The 22013-nt window shown below is 38.2% G+C and overlaps 1 long non-coding RNA gene across 1 annotated transcript in view; it reads left to right on the plus strand.

Moving 5' to 3' along the window:
• The window catches only part of LOC133104278 (uncharacterized), a 244095-nt gene that overhangs the window by 90608 nt on the left and 131474 nt on the right, over positions 1-22013 (plus strand). Inside the window, exon 2 of the long non-coding RNA XR_009703509.1 lies at positions 16361-16524. This is a non-coding gene — a long non-coding RNA (uncharacterized LOC133104278). The remainder of the gene's footprint in view (positions 1-16360; positions 16525-22013) is intronic.

The raw sequence follows: 22013 nt of genomic DNA on the forward strand, positions 1-22013 counted from the left end.
AATTTGCCAAAGAGTCACCCCATCTCACAAGCCTCACTGCCCTTTGCAGTGATTGTCTTAGATCTTGAATAACATAACCAAAATGCTCTTTTCCTCCTTGATTCTTATTCAGTGTAATGTAGTGATGAGTCAATATTTTTTTTCTATTATGCATACAGGGTCTAGCATCAGAAGGACCTGGGTTCAAATCCCAGCTATTACCACTTCACATTGTGTGATATGGCAAAGCATTTAACTTCTTTTAGTCTGTTCGTCTATAAAATTGGGATAATAATATCTATATAGGGCTTTGTGAGGGGTTTAGTTGCAACTCAACTAAAACACTTATTATAGAACCATGCCTGGCACAAAATAAATGCTCATATATAATGGCTATTATTTTATTATTATTCATCAAATATGCTATACCAGGCATGGTGCTAGTGCGACAAAGATGAGAGGGCATGGCCTCTGTCCTAAGAAAATGCAGTCCAGTGTGGAAAATGCTGTAGCATGGAAAGGTACAGAGTTTGCATAAAGGAGCTGTTCTTGGGGGAGGGGGTGGAGTGTAATAAGGAAGACATCAAAGAGCAGGGTCAGGAGTAGGATAGGGTGAATGAGGTCCCTAGGCATGGAATTTAAGGAGGCACTGACATAACCTTGAGTGCCTCTAAATTTTGTATCCTGGCTCCATGTCTTGCCTCACCTGTGTCCTTGCCTTACTAAAGAGCAGGTGCTTTTAGAAGTAGACCTTAAAGTATAAGCAGGTGATGCCAGATGAATATCCTAAGCAAAGAGGAAGGTATCTATAAAAGCATAAAGCAAGGAAATGGGATAGCATATTCATGTCATTCGCCATGAATGAAACATAATGTGGCCACCAGGAAGAGTGAGAAATTAGCCTACTAAGGTAGGTAAGGGTCAGAAAATGAAGACCATTTCTAGGCACGCAAAGGAACTTGGCATTTATCCTTGGCAATGAGGAACCTCTGTAAATAACTTAGTAATACACTTAACAAGAAACGTGAAGGACCTAAACAAGCACAAATATAAGCATTTTTGAGAGACATCAAAGAAGTCTTGAATGAATGGAGAAACCTAGAGATGTCTTTGTATTTCTGAGATCATTGAGACTCACTGTAAACTTTCTAAACTATATGATCATCCAACTATTCTTATGGTCAGACTCAATAGCATCTAAGGACTTTCCATTTAGCCTGACCCAGTCAAATCTTGGATGACATCAATCAATAAAAACTGAACCCTTCCATTTCACCACTGTGATTTCTGAACTTGGCTGCAACAGCAATGATGTCGGTGGAGTTCCAGAGCAGTGAAGGAGCAAGGGCAAAACTGGGGACCTCCTTGGTCTCTCCTCCACTTGGCTGGTGATACATATGCTTAGGAATTTTATATGAGACCATATAGTGGGGAGGGAGTCTAGGACAGTGATATTGGCCATGTCATCACTTTAGCACTTGTAAACTTGGAGCTGTAATTAGTTTGCTTTAAGATAAAGAAATGGAACACTTCTTGCTTTATGTGTAGAGAAAGAAGTTCTTACCTGCCACCCATGAAGAATCAAGAATCCTTTTTTTAGTCCTCATGGACCCTATAATTTATAATCACTTCTTCTAGTAAAGGCAACTGTGCCAGTCAACCATTTGCAGCAATATTTTGCATTACAAACTATCCAATAGTGTAGAAGCTTAGAACACCCAGCATTTATTTCATGCTTATTCGGCCATGGCTTGGCTGCTCTTTGGCTTTGCTGTTTTGGACTCCATGCTTTGAGCATCAGCATTCAGGTTGGGTTCAGGGTCCCTCCATGTGTCTCCTCATTCTGTTTGGATTAGCCACTTCCTAGGGCACGCTCTTCTTGGAGTAGGTCACATGAGTGAAAGAGGACAATGGAAACACATGGTGCCTCTTCAGGCTTGGAACTGTTATACACATTTGTGAGGTTAAACCAATCAAATGGCCAACCCTCAAGGGAGTATGCTGGACAAGAATCCATTGACCACAGTTACATAAGAGGACAATTGGGTTTGCTCACAACTCAAATGATAAAACTTCCTTAGCTGCATGTTCTTTGGTTAAGTCATTTCTAAGAATGGTATCAATCTACCTTACAGGCTTATTTGGAAACTCCAGTGGGTGCAGAAGTGCTCTGTAAAACCCAAAGCACCTGAAATGTCCTCTTCGTAATTGTTCCAATGGTGATAATAAAATCAAACTTGCCTGGGAGTCTGCAACCTGAGCTTCCTACTTAGACATTAATTTTCTGTGGGATGGCTCCAGGGACAGCCTAATGCTGGTACAGACTGTGCAGGTCACACTGCCGATGCTGACTCTTGAGTTCTAGGATGGAAGAAAGAAGATGACAGGCGTGGGGTGCACATTCTATAAAACGTATGCTGGGTCTCTTTCAGCATTTAATATTTGTCTAATTCTCGTTTTTAACCTGTCTTCCTTTGCAATGGAGAAACCCCAGAAATCTACATTTTTTCATAGAAAGCTCACTTGTTAGTCCAAAATGAGTAATGTAGGCCAAACATCCTTCTGTTGGTTCAGATCTTGCTGACAATTTTCCAACCCCATTACTGACCGGTGTACTCTAATGTCTATTCTGTGTCGCCTGCATGGTGGATAGGAGAAAATTACCTGCAAATATTCAAGAATGAATCTGGGTTTGGAAATCAGGATGCCTGGCCTCCAGGGCTGGCACTGCCACTCTTCCTTCTGTTTCCTCATCTATAAAATGGAGATAATAATAACTGCCCTACTTTCTCACATGGTGGCTCTGAGGACAAAATGAGAAAAGCATGTTGCAAAATAAGAAACGCGATTCAAATTCAAGACAGTTTTAGATTCTTCAATTCCTCTCTAAATTAATAATAGCCCCTCACATTTGTACATTGCTTTTCATTTTTCAAAGAACTTCCACTAGCATTATCTCATTTTGTCTGGACCACGGTCCTTAATTTTTCAGGGGAGGAAACAGGATGAGAACTGTCCCATGGCTTGTATAGGGCCACCAGCTAGTAACACGGCCGGGAAAGCAGCCAATTTCCCCAGTGCTAGTCCTATACTTTGTTCATTGGAATCCACTGCTTCAGCTTCTCTGTCAAAGCCCTTGGAAGCCTATCTGGAAAAGTGTTTATGAGGGCAGTGCTTCTGGTGGCCTGAGGACTGTCAGGGTGGGAAACAGCCTCCTGGGAATGTGAGTTTACAGCTATTGAGAGTAACTCCAGAGCGTATCCAGTGCTGGGCAATACTGATGGGCCTTGAGGTTCAAGCCCCTGGGTCACTGGGAGGCTCTGGATTAATCTCATTTCACCAGCTTCTTCTTAGGATGGTGGAAAGACGGCCACCAGGTCAGACACCCAACAGGGATTTCTTGAATTCCCTGTAGCAATGGGGCAAAATCCTCCAGGACAAAGAACTATCTATTGATACTTACTTTAAATGGAAGTAAATTCAGAGATCTTTCTATCCCAAACTGCTCATTCTATAGTTAGAACACAGAGGGTTACAGAGGAGTGAAATCTTGCTCACGGTTAGAGAATGGGTTTGGGGTTCTTGCAGATCTGGGGATACATTCTCCGCTTTGCCACTTACTGACTGAGGAGCTGGGATGGTAGAAGAGGACTAAATGAGATAAATGTATTTAGTAAACTGAGCACATAGTGGGCACTGCAACAATAGTAGGGTCTGAGTCAGTTGTGCTTGATTACAAACAACTGAACTCACTTTAGCTAGTGAAAAGGAATTTTTAAAATAGGACATCAGGTAGCTCCTTCACAGAATCTTCAAAAGGCTTGAGTCAAGGTTGGAGAGTACACAGCTAGGAATGAAGTTCATCCACATCATGAGTCTGCCTCCTATTCTTCAAAGCATCCCTAGATATTCTCATCAGAAGATGACTTCCAGGCAGTATCTGTCCCTCAGATTGCTCTCATCCAATCTAAAATCCCACCGGGGCTTATATGATTGGCAGATCCCAGGTCACATCACTGTGCCACAGTTGCAGGGAGTCTGGGAAGGTTAGTTCTGGAGGCTTCTAGCTTGAGGAGGAGATGCTCATAATGTGAAAAATGTCCTGACCATAGGAAGAGTTTTCAGAAGGTGATGGAGAATTTAAGAAAAAGATCACTGAAGTTTCCCTTGCTTCTCTCTGTCCCTGTCCCTTTTATGCGGACACTGACCGTAGCCAACTCACCCCTATAGTTCCAGACTCCCAAACCATTTCCTTATATCATGCTGTTCCCTCCAGCCTACCTCTGAACTGGCCCAGGTAAGCTCATTAAAGGCATCTATCACTTTGTGCCTTTCCTGGCATCAGCTCCTCACTTTCACTGCTCTCATACCACCATTGCTAACCCAGCAGTATATTGCACACATTTTTCCATGTCATTAATTTTTCTTTTGCAACATGATTTTTAATAGCTACATAGTATTCCAGAATGTGGATGCATCAAAATGTAATTAACCTACTCCAAATTGTGCACTAAAGTTGTTGATATCACAAATGATTTAGCAATGAACACTCTTGTGCAAAAATCGCTTTGCATACGTCTGATTATTTCTTGAGGTCAGTTTTCTAGAAATAGAAACACTAAGGCAGATGATCTTTAAAAACTCTTGATGGGTACTGCCAACTTGGTTTCCAGAAATTTGGTATAAGCTTTTATATGCCCAACCACTGTGGCAACCTCATATTTGATTGTGCCCTTGCAAACACAGGCGGTTATCATTCTTTAATCTTTCCTAATGTTATAGGTGAAAAATGTTTCTCATTATTATTTTACTGCAAACTTTTTTGATTATTAGTGATATTAAATATTTATTTTAATTGGTTTTTTTTTTTTGCTAGCAGAAGTTTGTAATTTTTATGTAGTCAAATTCATTAAAGCTTAAAGATGATCTCACCATTTCCCCTGCTGAAAGTTTCGTACAAGCGCTGTCTTTATTATATTGGATGCCGTTTGATGGGTAGTGTTGATCAGCACAAATCTGTTTCAACAGAGTAAGGAAATGTATTAGACTGAATAACAGGAAGATGAAAAGATATTTGATGAGAGATTTTTAAAATGGGTATATGTACTTGAGAATATTTTGTATATACTCTTTTGTTATTAGAAGTAAAATAGTTTGAATCAATAGAGTTAAATGGACAGAACTTGCTGGCAAAAAGAACATGCCACAGTCAGCAGGATATTTAGATTTGCAGAGATGATAAGGAGGAAGACATGGTATACTTTTAACATTCTGGTGACCACAAAAGGTAAAGAACTGGGTTGGAATTTGAGAGATGTTTGTGAACAGCATGGTAACTTAAATCATGTGGGCAAGGTTTGAATATAAATTAAAGGATGCATAAAGCCCGTCTTCCTGGATCTGGCACCTGCTTTTTGTTTTTCCTGCTGGATCAAAGACGTTAAACCATCAATACTGGAAGAAAATAATATAATCTTTTTTTAGTTGGTAACTTTTATTAATTAATTAATTTCTGTTACACTGATTTATAACATTATATAAGTTGCATGTGTACATCATTGTATTTCTACTTCTGTATATGGTACAACATGCTCGCCACTAAAAATTTGTTTTCTGTACGTCACCATGCAGTTGATCCCCTTTACTCATTTCTCCCTCCCCCCAGCCCCTTCCCATCTGGTAACTGCTACTCTGTTCTATGTATCTACGTGTTTGGTTTGTTCATTTATTTTGATTTTGTTTGTTTGTTTATTAGATTTTTTATATTTCATATATGAGTGAAATCATGCAGTATTTGTCTTTATCTGACTTATTTCACTTAGCATAATACCCTCAAGGTCCATCCATGTTGTCACAAATGGCAAGATTTCATCTTTCTTATGGCTGAGTAGTATTTCATTGTGTGTATATATATATATACACATATATATACATATATATACACATATATACACATACATATATACATACATATATATGTGTGTGTATATATATATACACACACATATATATATGTGTATATATGTATGTGTATATATGTGTATATATATGTATATATATATATATATATGGCATCCTCTTTATCCATTCACATGTTGTTGAGGTTTTCCCATATCTTGGCGATTGTGAATAATGTCTTGATGAATGTGAGGGTGCAGATTTCTTTTTGGATGAGTAGTTTTGTATCCTTTGGATAAATACTCAGAAGTAGGATAGCTGGGTCATATGGTAGTTTTATTCTTAATTTTTCGAGGAATCTCCATACTGTGTTCCATAGCAGCTGCACCAATTTACATTCCCACCAACAGTGTGGGAGGGTCCGCTTTTCTCCACATCCTTGTCAACACTTATTATTTCTTGTCTCTTTGATAATAGCCATTCTGATAGGTGTGAGGTGATATCTTGCTGTGGTTTTAATTTGCATGTTCCTATAATTAGTGATGTTGAACATTTTTTCATGGGCATGTTGCCCACCTGTATGTCTTCTTTGGAAAGATATCTGTTCAGCTTCTCTGCCCATTTTTTAGTCAGGTTGTTTGTTTTTTTGTTGTTGAGCTGTATGAGTTCTTTATATATTTTGGATATTAATCTTTAATCAGATATATCATTTGCAAATATCTTTTCTTATTCAGTAGGTTGTATTTTTGTTTTGTTGATGGTTTCCTTTGCTGTGAAGAAGTTTTTTAGTTTGATATAATCCCATTTGTTTATTTTTACTTTTATTTCCCTTGCCTGAGGATACATACATAGAAAGATATTGCTAAAACCAATGTCAAAGAGCATACAGCCTGTGCTTTCTTGTAGGAGCTTTATGGTTTCAGGACTTACAGTCAAGTCTTTAATCCATTTTGTGTTAATTTTTGTGTATGGTGTGAGATAGTGGTCTAGCTACTTTTTTTTTTTTTTTGCATGTGGCTGTCCAGGTTTCCCAACACCATTTATTGAAGAGACTATTTTTTCTCCATGGTGTGTTCTTCGCTCCTTTGTAGTAAATTAATTGTCCATATATGTGTGGGTTTATTTCTGGGCTATCAGTGCTGTTCCATTGATCTATATATCTGTTTTTCTGCCAATACCATCATATTTTGATTACTATGGCTTTGTAGTATAGTTTGAAACCAGGGAGTGTGATACCCCCAACTTTGTTCTTTTTCCTCAGGATTGCTTTGGCTATTCAGGATCTTTTGTGGTTCCATATACATCTTAGAATTTTTTGTTCTATTTCTGTGAAAAATGCCCTTGGGATTTTGATAGGGATTGCACTGAATCTGTAGATTGCTTTAGTTAATAGGAACATTCTGATAATGTTGATTCTTACAATCCATGAGCACAGAATATCTTTCCATTTATTTGTGTCTTCTTCAGTTTCTTTCAATGATGTCTTATAGCTTTCAGTGTACAGGTCTTTTATCTCCTTGGTTAAATTTATTCCTAGGTATTTTATTCTTTTTTTGTGATTGTAAATGGATTGTTTTCTTAATTTCTCTTTCTGCTAGCTCATTGTTAGTGTATAGAAATGCAACAGATTTTTGTATATTGATTTTGTACCCTGCAACTTTATTGTATTCACTTATTATTTCTAATAGTTTTTTTTGATGCAGTCTTTTGAGTTTTCTACATATGAAATCATATCATCTACAATTAGTGACAGTTTTACTTCTTCCTTTCCTATTTGGATGTCTTTTATTTCTTTTTCTTGTCTAATTGCTCTGGCTAGGACTTCCAATACTATGTGGAATAGGAGTGGTGAGAGTGGACATACTTGTCTTGTTCCTGATCTTAGGGAGATAGCTTTCAATTTTTCACCATTGAGTGTGATGTTAGCTGTGGGTTTTCATATATGGCCTTTATTATGTTGAGGTACATCCCTTCTATACCCATTTTATTGAGAGTTTTTATCATAAATGGGTGTTGAATTTTGTCAAATGCTTTTTCTGCATCTATTGAGATGATCATTTTTTTTACTTTGTTAATGTGGTATATCACATTGATAGATTTCCAGATGTTTAATCATCCTTGCATCCTTGGAGTAACTTGATCATGGTGTATGGTGTATCATTTTGATATACCATTGAATTCGGTTTGCTAATACTTTGTTGAGGATTTTTCAAATATGTTCATCAGAGATATTGGCCTGTAATTTTTTTTTTTTTTGTACTTGTTGTCTTTGTCTGGTTTTGGCATCAGGGTGATGTTGGCCTTATAAAATGAATTAGGAAGTGTTTCCTTTTCTTCACATTTTTGGAATAGTTTGCAAAAGATAAGTATTAAATCTTTGAATGTTTGGTAGAATTCACCCGTGAAGCCATCTGGTTCTGAACTTTTCTGGGGGGAAACCTTTTGATTACTGTTTTAATCTCTGTACTAGTGATGGGTCTATTTAGATTTTCTGAAAATAATACGGTCTTGAAGATCTGAAGGGATTTCCAATCTTTACATGATCAGTGTTTAAAGAAAAGAACTTTTATAGATTTAACTTCATAATAACCAGAAATTTCTTTGTGAAAAAGCTGCATATGTAAAATTGAAAACTAAACAGTAATGTGGGGAAAATATTTACAACATACATGAAAAATAGTAAAGTTACTAAATATATATGTAAACAGCAACCCAAAAACAATAAGAAAAACACAAAGACTTCAACAGAAATATGAGTGTAAGATGTGAACAAACAATTATCTATGGACTTCCCTGGTGGTACAGTGGTTAAGAATCTGCCTGCCAATGCAGGGGACACGGGTTCAAGCCCTGGTCCGGGAGGATCCCACATGCCATGGAGCAACTAAGCCCGTGCACCACAACTACTGAGCCTGCGCTCTAGAGCCCGTGAGCCACAACTACTGAGCCCACGTGCCACAACTACTGGAGCCTGCGTGCCTAGAGCCCATGCTCTGCAACAAGAGAAGCCACTGCAATGAGAAGCCCGCTCACCACAATGAAGAGTAGACCATGCTCACCGCAACTAGAGAAAGCCCGCGCACAACAATGAAGACCCAACGCAGCCCTAAATAAATAAATTAATTAATTTTAAAAAACCATTATCTAAAAGAAACCAAGAGATAATAAACATATGAAAAACCACTCGGCTTTGCTGATATTAAAACAACTACAAATTTAAACAATGAAATAACATTTTATAGGCATAATGTTAACTGTAAAATAGCATGATACAGAGTTTGCATAATTATAAGTTTGTTTAAAACAAAACACCCATAGTTATATATTGCCTCCCATGTTGATAGTGATTATCTTTGAGTTGTAGGATTATAGGTGATTTATCTCTCTCTCTCTTTTCTTATATTAATTAAAAATTTTTCTACAATAAACATTAATTGCTTTGGAAATAGGAAGACCAATTATGTATGTATTTACTTACTTTTTTAGTGATAATGCCCAGTGCTGACATGGTTGTATGGAAATGGGTATTCTTATGTCCTCACAGTAGGAGTATAAATAAGTTCAGCATTTCTGGAAAGTGATTTGTCAGAAGACATGCTTCCAAAATCTCCATAGCTTTGAGTTGACAATTCTGCTTTATTAAACGTATATTAAAATATATGAAGGACGTGAGATATAGGAACAAGAATGTTCATTACAATGCAGGTATTTGTGGTTAATAATTGTGACAACTTGTAAGTTTTTTTGTTTGTTTGTTTTTTGTTTTTTGTTTTTTTAATCTTTGTAAGTTTAAGAAAGCAGAACTGGAATATAATTACAGAGTAATTGGCACTGCTCTGAAGGATGTTATTTGAAGTGCCTCAAAAAAGTGAGTCATGCTTGAATAAATTTTAGAAACACCATGTTAAACAAAGTTAAATATTTTTCTTTAGCTGTAGGATTTTCAGAGACTTTAATAGCTAATTGCATTATAACAATTCAAATAGGCAGTATTTTCCAAACATTTATTTTCCTCAATGTACCTATTAGAATCTTTTAGAATAATGTTCAGAGAACATCAGTTTTGGAAACATTGCCATGCAGAGTCCTTCCAATTGTGTTGTAGGAGAGTATTTCATTACACGAAAGAGTATATACAATACATACAAAATGATAAAACAGTGTACAGAAAAGGACGCATAATGTGATCCCATTAATGGAAGACTCTGAGTGTATTGAAAAGAAACCGGACAAAAAATCCCCACAACAGCAAAGTATTAAAAGTGGTTATGTCTGGATAATGGAAAATGGGTAATTTTTTTTCTCTTTGCTTATACACATTTAATATGATTCCACAATGAACATATATTACTGCTAAAATAAAGTAAGTGATAAAAGTTATAAAAATTATATAGAAGAATATGCAATATATTGTTCACAGTGTGTTCTGTGGGGAAAGGAGATTACAAAGCAGTTTGTTCATTATAATTTCTTTTTTAAAAATACTTCCATATATGGGTAGCTGTGCAGAGAAAGAGGAAATGTACCAAGATATTAACAGTTATAACTTTGAGGTTATAGCTGGGATTACAGATAATTTTATGTAAACACATACATAAAATTAGTCTTGTTAGTCTCCCACCCTTAAGAATGTAGCTTAAACCTCTCACTTCTGTAAAGGAGAGGGTCTCCAAAGTGGGGTGCAAATATCCCAGGGAGGGTGTGAGATGATGTATTTGGTGGGAAACATAATAGAGCATATATTTGTTTTTCTCATCCTTTAAACGTCTATCTTTCTGCGTTTAGTAGTGTACATAATATGTTGGCATAGTAGTACATGTATGAAGTATATAGATATGTGTATATATGTCACATACATTTCTATGGGGTTTCATGATAAAAAAAAATGTTAACTGTGTCTCTAAAGCACTGAAACACTGACAAGTGACACCACCGGCCACATTTTCAGTCTTCTAAAAGGTACTATCCTAATGACATGGGCACAGGTTCAGTGACTTAACTGCTTAATTCTTTCTGTGACCACGTAGTCTGAAGATCCCAACTTTCCACTCTGTTCAGAATCCCAGGTCCCAACTGCCACTCTCAGGATACAGGAAAGGGCATTATATTGATATGATAGCCATTAATGCTAAACATCAAATATTTCTGGGTCTCCACCTTCTGGATGCATGACAACTGCTATTCTTAGCCCCACTGAGTGGAGCCATGTGACCAATTCTGGCCAGTGAGATATGAATTGTAGAATCATATGTCACTCTTAGTGCAAACATTTGATTACTATCGTGAGACCCTCCTTTCTATAACCACAGCCTGACATGTTTGATATTGTGGGAGCTCCATCATCCTGGGTCCTAGAGAGAAGACAAGATGACAGAGAGAAGAGCCCCCAGCTGACTGAGTGAGAAATAAGCCCTAAGTGTCCACTGATGGATGAATAGAAAAAGAAAATGTGGTATACTTATACAATGGAATATTACCCAGTCAGAGAAAAGAAGGAAATACTGCCATTTGCAGCAACACGGATGAACCTGGAAGACATTATTCAGTGGAATAAACCAGACACAGAAGACAAATACTGTATGATCTCACTTATATGTGGAGTCTAAAAAAGTTGAACTCATAGAACCAGAGAGCAGAATGGTGGTTGCCAGGGGCTGGGGGAGGGGGAAAATAAGGAGATGTTGGTTAAATGGTACAAACTTTCAGTTATAAGACAGATAACTTCTGAGTGTATAATGTACAGCATGGTGACTATAGTTAACAATACTGTATTGTATACTTGAAATTTGCTAAGAGAGTAGATCTTAAGTGTCCTTAACAAACAGAAACAAGGTAATTATGTGAGGTGATGGATGTGTTACTTAACTTGATTATAGTAATCATTTCACAATGTATATGTATATTAAATCATCATGTTATACCCCTTAAATATATATACTTTTTATTTGTCAGTTATACCTCAGTAAAGCTGGAAAAAGAGAAATAAGCCCTTAATTGTTTAAGCCCCTGAAGTTTGGGGGATATCTGTTACTACAGCACAACATAATCTATGCTGGTTTTGAGATCAGAGTTCACTAGTTAACACCAAGAGTGTTCTAGAGGAGTTCAAACCCATCCAATATTAAAGTCCTACCCTTGGTTCTTATGACTGAATGGCAAATAATTATTTAGATTTTTATTTCTTTGTATGATCAAGGGCTACTTATTTGTGACCTTCTAAGGGCATTATTAAGCATTTAAGATTTTTTATATACAGAAACAAAAGTTACTAAGTTACTAGATTTTTCGGAGGACTTTAATTCAGTATTCCACAATGAAATCTAGCTTATGGAGTGTGTGGTGGACAGAATTTCCTACATTACTTAAGTTCTCTTTCCCCTTTGGCCACCCCTGCAACATATTTGAATTTTCAGATGTTAAATGCATGACTGTTTCGGTTATGCTTCCTAATTATAGCATTTGATTCACTTCTTTCTCTTCTATACCTTGTTGATTGACTTTTCCCCTTTATGGAAAGCAAAGCTAATGTATCCATCCAACCATTGGTTACTGAAGAGGAGATTTCCTATTTTAACCAAATGGATGCTTGTTCACACCCAGAATAGCAGACATATCATACTCTGCATTCAGCCTCGACTGTCCCTTTTCTGACATCTGACTTCTGAAGAGCTGGGCCCCAGGCAAAAGAGGTTGGCTTCTGAGCTAGAGTCTCACTTTGCCTCTCCAGATCTCTCTCCAATCTTCACCCTGCCCTGTGCCCTGGGATCTGCATCACCCAGCCTCCTGGTTGTGTAAGGCCAATGGGAAGCACCAGCAAGAGATGGGAAGGTGGGATGAGATAGTTATCTACCCCTCCCCACCCTGCTCAGGCTACAGATGGTTAGAGGTTGGGCTCCTCTCTGGAGGTCTCTCCATGGCTCTCACTAGGTCTCCCTACATGCTCCCCCACTTACTCTTTCACACTCAAGGTGCTAATGGCTTCTTGCTAATACTAGTCTTTTTTTTTTTTTAAATAGCATAGAAGGGTTTATTGTGGGGGCCAAGTAAGGAGAATGGGTGGCTTGTGCTCCACAGACCCAAACTCCACTAATACTAGTCTTAAGGTGCCACATCACCTTCATTAATTTCCCTTATCTCTGCCCACTATTTTCTACGTGGTTGCCTCTCCTCATTTACCCCTTCTGAGCATGTTATATTTCCTGCTGGGACCCCAACTCTTATAGACTTGTGGGAACTAGGGTATCACTGGGAAGTTGAAACTGCATGAATCTTCAATGAAACTGATATCCATGGGGGGAAATGCCTCCCTGTTCTCTTTTTAAAAAAATAATTATTTAGCAGTTTAAAACATAAAGGCATGCTAGGAACAATGCAATGAATTCCCATGAGTCTAAAGAAAAAGTATCAATATTGGTAAAATCTTGTTTTGTTTTGTTTTTTTAACTTCTCTGTAGTATATCCCCATGGTCTTTTCAAGCTGAGAATCTGGGTCAGGAACCTAGCTTGCTCACAGGAGGATAGATATCAACGTGAGATATACCGTCTGGGGTGTTTTGAAAAGTAAATGTGTTGAACTTGTGAGTGAGTGTGTGTGTGTGGCTGAGGGAGAGATATTTGAAGTAGGCTTTCAGGAATGATATACTGAGCCAGAAGAATTCTATTTAAGCAATTGCTCTTTCCTGAGTCACTGGGTGTGTATTGAAAGCGCCAGCCTTGGGATGGGGCAGGCCTGCATCTAAATCTTGACTCTTTTATTCATTCCCTCTGTGATCTTGAAGGAACCTTTGCAAGGGAATTCCCTGGATATAGAGACCCATTCCCTATGGTAAGACATGCCCAGGATGGCATGGTTTATATGGCATATCATGGTGTGTAAGGGAGCATTCATTGTACACAGGGTTTATTGTCAAGCAGGGGAGATGAGGTATGTAGGCTGATAAAAATAATGCAAGATTACATGCTGTAAAGGTGATGGGATCTTAAGAGCTAGACCATTAAGGTTGCTATCAAAGGACTAGAGGAAAGAATCTTAGAACCACATTTCTCAGCATGGTATCATAAAGATGAGGACATGGACCCCACTACAGTACAGGTTCTAGCTCAGCCTGACTCCTGACTCTCACTTCAACCTCTTCACTGCATTGCCTCTTAGGTGATTCCCGCTCAAAGTGACAGTTTTATTCTAGGTAAACTAGATATCAGCACAGTTTCATTATTTTCCGTTTTCAGAATTTTGAAGGAGACACGTTGTAGGATAAGGGAAACCAGATAGGCAGACAGGTTTGCAACTAGTATTGCCATGTCAAGGCATTTTTCATGCTCTGCTGATGCCGAAAGCTCAGCCTCTGTGCACTGGGACCAAATTGAATCTCAGAGACAGAGTTTGGGGTGAAGAAGAAAAGAATAGCTTTATTGCTTTGCCAGGCAAAGTGGAGACACAGCGGGCTCATGTCCTGAAAAACTGTATGTCCCAACCCAGGGGAGCTTGGTGAGGAGTTTTATAGCAATGGTTCAAGGGTGGGGTTGTTGATAGGATTAGGGTGTGTGAAGGGCCTGCACTCCTTTAATCTGGTCTCAGGTAATCTCTTGATGAGCTTCTCTGGTTTCTTTAATCTGGCCTCAGGTGGTCTTCTCTGGAATGAAGAATGCTGACATCTTCCATTTGTTGGGGGGTTTAGTTCTGTAAAGAGCTCAAAGATATTGTTCTGTGTATCCCTTGAGGTGAACCAGGACACTGCCCCAAGGCTGCACTATTGTTTCTTGGCTGCTCCTCCCTCCTCTGATAAGCAACTGTTTGAACCTGCCCTTTGGAACTCAGGGAAGGTCATGGAGGCGTACCGCTCAGTTTCACTTCCACTCACTGAGCAGAGTAGACAAGAATAATGGGTTCTGGAATGCTTCTGAAAGACTCTCCCTTTGACCTAACTCATGTCAAGCTATTTCTGATTCCTCTTTCTGATTGGACCTTGCCCTTGGGCTCTGTCCTGGGCCCATTTAGCCCAGTTTTAGCAAGAATCCTGCTGGGTCAATTTAGTGAAAAAATCCCCCACCCTTGATACCTGATCAAATTCCTCATCCCCCACTCTTAATATCTTATCACTCTGGCCTGCCTTCAGCAAAAATCCTATGAAGTCAGTTTAGCCAAAATTTCCCTAGCCCTGAAGTTTTTTAAAAATAATTTTTCATCCACTGACTCCCGCCCTGATCCTTGGCTATAAATCTACTTATCTTTGTTGTATTCAGAATTGAGCCTCATCTCTCTCCCCTCTACAAACCCTCATTGCAGTAGTCCCCTGAAAAAAGTCTGCCTTACAGTTTTTAATGTGTCATACATAAGTTTTTCTTTAGTACTACTACCTGGGATTGAACTTCAGGTCTACTATTTACTCTCTGTGTATTATTCTTCTTATATGCAAAATGAAAATAATAATGAGAATTACCTAATGTGTCAGAATTCAAGAAAGTTAGATTCTTTAAGTGTTGTGTAAGAATTAAATGAAGTGAGATATATAGATACAGATATCTATCTATCTATCTATCTATCTATCTATCTATCTATCTATCTATCTATCTATTTATCTGTATCTATATCCATATGACAGTGCCTGGGACATGGTAACCCCCGATTCTTTTTAGCTGTTACTATTTCCTCCTCTAGAATGTAAACCTCTGAAGGTAACTTTTAGTCTCTTTGTTTCACTGTTACCTCTCCAGTGCTCAGGAAAGTACAGGCACACAATAAACTTTTAATAAATATTTGTTGAATGAATAAATGAATGGATTTTCTTATTTCCCTTTCCCAGAGTTTGGAGGGTATGGTGAAATTCACCAACTTGCCCAAAGTGACAGAACAAAGCCTCATATCCTTTCCTCTACCTATCCTGCAGTAGCCAATGAAGGACAGAGAGTACTTTAAGATGTATGCACTCATTCATTCATTCATTCAACAAATATCTAATGGTAGCAAGTGACAGCGATAAAAAGATGACTAAGACTCTGAGGAAGGGCATAGAAAGATCACATGCCATGTACAGATAATTTCAAGCATCATTCTAATGTTGCTGCTGCATTTAGGACACAGCATTTGTTGGCAAGAGGTGAAGTTGGAGGAGACAAGGACGATATCATGGATGACTTTGCAGGATGTCTTAGGCTGGGCTCCACAGAAGCAGTACCTGAGATCAGGATTTAGGTGGAAGTGATTCATTAAGAAGGAATGCTAGGAAAATCTGATAAGAGAATGGGAGGAGCAGGATAGAGAAGGAGAAGAAGCCACCTGTGGTAGCCCGTATCTAAGATGGTCTCCAGTGATCCCCACTACCTGGTACCCTTTTTTTGCAGTCCCCTCCTACATTGTATCAGGACTGATTTGTGTGACCAATAGCTTCTAGCAGAAGTGATGGCATGACCCTTCTGAGATTAGGTTCTGTTTTGGGTGCTCTCTTGTTTACTTACCAGCTCCCTCCTTCTGTTGGATCATTAGCTTTGGGAGAAGATAACTGCCATGTCATGTAAGCAGCCCTACAGAGAGGCCCATCTGGCAAGGAACTGAGGCCTTCTGCCAACAGCCATGTGAGTGATCTTGGAAGCATACTCTCCACCTTCATCGGACAACTGAGCACCAGCTGACTACCTGACTGCAGCCAGGTAAGCTGCCCCCAGATTCCTGACCCTCAGATACTGTATGAGATAATAAATATTTGTTGTTTTAAGCCATTAATTTGGGGGGGGGGGAGGATTTGTTATGCACAGTAGATAAGTAGTATACCAAGTAGGAATGTGATATCAGGCAAAGTCCTAGCCTTAACTTGATCCTGCAGAGGAGCTCTGGAGTGTAACTTACATCTCAAAGTTTGTCTTTACTTGAGGCAAGAGAGCTGGGTTTCCCTACTCTTGTTTCAGTCAGTAGATAGGCTGCCCTAACACTTCGGACTCTCTGAACCAGTGGGCACAAAGGCTCCATTCATGCAGGGCAGTCCTCCAGAGAGATTCTACGGTGTGGCCCTTAGAAGCAAAGCATGTAGAAGCTGGTGTGAGGGATAGGTACTTAGAAAGAGCAGAAGGGATTCAAGGGGATCTGGGCTGAGCCCTGACAGTGTCCACTAATGGGCCATACCTGTCCTTGGACTTTGCCCTGTTGGTGATAAGGAGCCATCATAGAATATCAAGCAAGAACATGATATAATTTATTTTCTGTTTTGGCTATGATCACACTGGCAGCTAAAGAGGAAGGTGGCATTATGAAGCTGTCGTATAATGATTTAGGGCAGAGATACCAAAGATGGGAAGAAAGTGATGGACGCAAGAAGCATTTGGAGGCAATGTCAGCAAGGATGGTGATGGAGAATTGGGGCAAAGAAGAAGGAGGAATTATGGATGCCTGGATGCCTTCCAGGCTGTGAAATTCAGTGAGAGAGAGAAAGAGAAAGAGAGAGAGAGAGAAAACAAATTTAACTAGTAAAAAAAAAGACTTTGAACATTCAAGCCTTTAGCTCTTTTGGCTGCCCCTTTTTTAGCATTCATATTTATTAAACATCTACTTCAAGATGCTGTGAGAGTTATAGTAGTGATCTAGGCAGTTTTCCCTGTCCTGAATTCAAGGCAGGATCAGAGATGTAAACTAACAACTACAATACTACATGATAAGTACTATGGTTTTGGAAAGTAGTTTTTTTTTTTAATTGGGATGTATTTATTTTAGAATGTTATGTTCGTTTCTACTGTACAGCAAAGTGGAGTTCCCTGTGCTATACAGCAGGTTCTTATTAGTTATCTATGGAAAATAGTTTTCTAATCAACTGATTTTTTTAACAAAGGCCAAAGACAATTCAATAGAGAATGACTAGTCTTTTCAATAAACAGTGCTGGAACAATGAAATGTTCATGCACAAAATAAAGAATCAAACAAATCTGGGTTTTGTAGGTCATCGTCATTATTTCCTTCCTGTGTAAATTTTTGCATATGAAGTTCCTAACGACACATGAACCAATTGATACAGATCAGGGAACGCTGGATTATATATTTCTAGATCTATTCTACATTGATCTGTAAATTTCTTTCTATCTTATCTAGGCTTTAAAGGTCTTTTTTTAAAAAAATTATTTTATATTGGAGTATAGTTGATTAACAATATTGTGTTAGTTTTAGGTGTTAGTTTCAGCAAAGTGATTCAGTTATATACATACATGCTTCTTTTTCAAATTCTTTTCCCATTTAGGTTATTACAGAATAATGAGCAGAGTTCCCTGTGCTATACAGTAGGTCTCTGTTGGTTACCTGTTTTAAATATAGCAGGGTGTATATGTCAATTCCAACCTCCCAATTTTTCCCTTCCCTTGACACTTCCCTGCTGATAACCATAAGTACATTCTCTAAGTCTGTAAGTCTGTTTCTGTTTTGTACATAAATTCATTTTTATCATTTTTTTTAGATTCCACATATAAGCAAAATCATATGATATTTGTCTTTCTCTGTCTGACTTACTTCACTTAGTATGATCATCTCCAGGTCCATCCATGTTGCTGCAAATGGCATAATTTCATTCTTTTTAATGACTGAGTAATATTCCATTGCATATATGCACCACATCTTCTTTATCCATTCATCTGTCAATGGATATTTATGTTGCTTCTATGGCTGCAGTATTGTAAACAGCACTACAATGAACATTGGGGTGCGTGTATTCTTTTGAACAAAGGTTTTCTCCAGATATATGCCCAGGAGTGGGATTTCTGGATCATGTGGTAACTCTGTGTTTAGTTTTTTAAGGAACCTTCATACTGTTCTCCATAGTGACTGTACCAATTTACATTCCCACCAACAGTGTAGGAGGGTTCCCTTTTCTCCACACCCTCTCCAGCATTTGTTATTTATAGACTTTTAATGATGGCCATTCTGACTGATGTGAGGTGATATCTCATTGTAGTTTTGATTTGCATTTCTCTAATAATTAACAATATTGAGCATCTTTTCATGTGCCTCTTAGCCATCTGTATGTTTTCTTTAGAGAAAATTTATTTAAGTCTTCTGCCCATTTTTTGATTGGGTTTTTTATATATATATATATATATTGAGCTGCTTGTAAATAAGATGTTTGTAAATCTGGAGGTTAATCCCTTCTCAGTAGCATCATTTGCAAATATTTTCTCCCATTCTGTGTGTTGTATTTTAGTTTTGTTTATGGTTTCCTTTGCTGTGCAAAAGCTTTTGAGTTTAATTAGGTTCCATTTGTTTATTTTTGTTTTTATTTTCATTACTCTAGGAGATGGCTCAAAAAAGATATTGTGGAGATTTATGTCAAAGAGTGTTCTACCTGTGTTTTCCTCTAAGAGTTTTACAGTATCCAGTCTTACATTTAGGTCTTTAATCCATTTTTGTGTATGGTGTTAGAGAGCATGCTAATTTAACTTTTTTTTTTTTTACATGTGGCTGTCCTGATTTCCCAGCACCACTTATTGAAGAGACTGTCTTTTCTCCATTGTATATTCTTGCCCCCTTTTTCATAGATTAGTTGACCATAAGTTTGTGAGTTTATTTCTGGGCTTTCTATCCTCTTCCATTGATCTATATTTCTGTTTTTGTGCCAGTAGTATACTGTTTTGATGACTATACCTTTGTAGTATTGGCTGAAGTCAGGGAGCCTGATTCCTCCAGCTCCGTTTTTCTTTCTTAAGATTGCTTTGGCTATGTGGGGTCTTTTGTGTCTCCATACAAATTTAAAAAATTTTTGTCCTAGTTCTGTGAAAAATGCCATTGGTAATTTGATAGGGATTTCATTGAATTTGTAGATTTCCTTGGGTAGTATAGTCATTTTGACAATATTGATTCTTGCATTCCAAGACCGTGGTATATCTTTCCATCTATTTGTGTTATCTTTGATTTCTTTCATCAGCATCTTACTGTTTTTGGAGTACAGGTTTTTGAACATAGACACAAAAATCCTCAACAAAATACTAGCAAACTGAATCTGACAATACATTAAAAGGATCATACACTATGATCAAGTGGAATTTATCCCAGGGATGCAAGGATTTTTCAATATCTGCAAATCAAAAAGTGTGATACACCACATCAGCAAACTGAAGAATAAAAACCATATGATCATCGCAATAGATGCAGAAAAAGCTTTCAACAAAATTCAACACCCATTTAGGATAAAAACCCTCCAGAAAGTAAGCATAGAAGGAACTTACCTCAACATAATAAAGGCCATATATGACAGACCCACAGACAACATCGTTCTCAATGGTGAAAAACTGAAACCATTTCCACTAAGATCAGGAACAAGACAAGGTTGCCCACTCTCACCACTCTTATTCAACATAGTTTTGGAAGTATTAGCCACAGCAATCAGAGAAGAAAAAGAGATAAAAGGAATCCAAATCGGAAAAGAAGTAAAACTGTCACTCTTTGCAGATGACATGATACTATACATAGAGAATCCTAAAGATGCTACCAGGAGACTACTAGAGCTAATCAATGAATTTGGTAAAGTAGCAGGATACAAAATTAATGCACAGAAATCTCTTGCATCCTATACATTAACAAGGAAATATCAGAAAGAGAAATTAAGGAAACACTTCCATTTACCATTGCAACGAACAGAATAAAATACCTCGGAATAAACCTACCTAAGGAGACAAAAGACCTGTATGCAGAAAACTATAAGACACTGATGAAAGAAATTAAAGATGATACAGTGGCTTCCCTGGTGGCGCAGTGGTTGAGAATCCGCCTGCCAATGCAGGGGACACGGGTTTGAGCCCTGGTCTTGGAAGATCCCACATGCCGCGGAGCAACTGGGCCCGTAAGCCACAACTACTGAGCCTTCACATCTGGAGCCTGTGCTCCGCAACAAGAGAGGCCACGATAGTGAGAGGCCCGCGCACCACAATGAAGAGTGGCCCCCGCTCGCCACAACTAGAGAAAGCCCTTGCACAGAACAAAAACCCAACACAGCTAAAAATAAATAAATAAATAAATTTATTTAAAAAAAAAAAAGATGATACAAACAGCTGGAGAGATATACCATGTTCTTGGATTGGAAGAATCAACATTCTGAAAATGACTCTACTACCCAAAGCAATCTACAGATTCAATGCAATCCCTATCAAATTACCAGTGGCAGTTTTCACAGAACTAGAATAAAAAATTTCACAATTTGTATGTAAACACAAAAGACCCCGAATAGCCAAAGCAATCTTGAGAAAGAAAAATGGAGCTAGAGGAATCAGGATCCCTGACTTCAGGCTATACTGCAAAGCTACAGTAATCAAGGCAGTATGGTACTGGCACAGAAACAGAAATATAGATCAATGGAACAGGATAGAAAGCCCAGAGATAAACCCATGCACATATGGTCACCTTATCTTTGATAAAGGAGACAAGAATACACCATGGAGAAAAGACAGCCTCTTCAATAAGTGGTGCTGGGAAAACTGGACAGCTACATGTAAAAGAATGAAATTAGAACACCCCCTCACACCATACACAAAAATAAACTTAAAATGGATTAAAGACCTAAATGTAAGGGCAGACACTATAAAACTCTTAGAGGAAAACATAGGCAGAACACTCTATGACATAAATCACAGCAAGATCCTTTTTGACCCACCTCCTAGAGAAATGGAAATAAAAACAAAAATAAACAAATGGGACCTAATGAAACTTAAAAGCTTTTGCACAGCAAAGGAAACCATAAAGAAGACGAAAAGACAACCCTCAGAATGGGAGGAAATATTTGCAAATGAAGCAACAGACAAAGGATTAATCTCCAAAATATACAAGCAGCTCAATAACAAAAAAACGAACAACCCAATCCAAAAATGGGCAGAAGACCTAAATAGACATTTCACCAGAGAAGATATACAGATTGCCAACAAACACATGAAAGGATGCCCAACATCAGTAATCATTAGAGAAATGCAAATCAAAACTACAGTGAGGTATCACCTCACAGTGGTCAGAATGGCCATCATCAAAAAATCTACAACAGGGCTTCCCTGGTGGCGCAGTGGTTGAGAATCTGCCTGCTAATGCAGGGGACACGGGTTCGAGCCCTGGTCTGGGAAGATCCCACATGCCGCGGAGCAACTAGGCCCATGAGCCACAACTACTGAGCCTGCGCATCTGGAGC

Source organism: Eubalaena glacialis, chromosome 13 (assembly GCF_028564815.1).
Source record: "Eubalaena glacialis isolate mEubGla1 chromosome 13, mEubGla1.1.hap2.+ XY, whole genome shotgun sequence".
Classification (NCBI taxonomy): Eukaryota; Metazoa; Chordata; class Mammalia; order Artiodactyla; family Balaenidae; genus Eubalaena; species Eubalaena glacialis.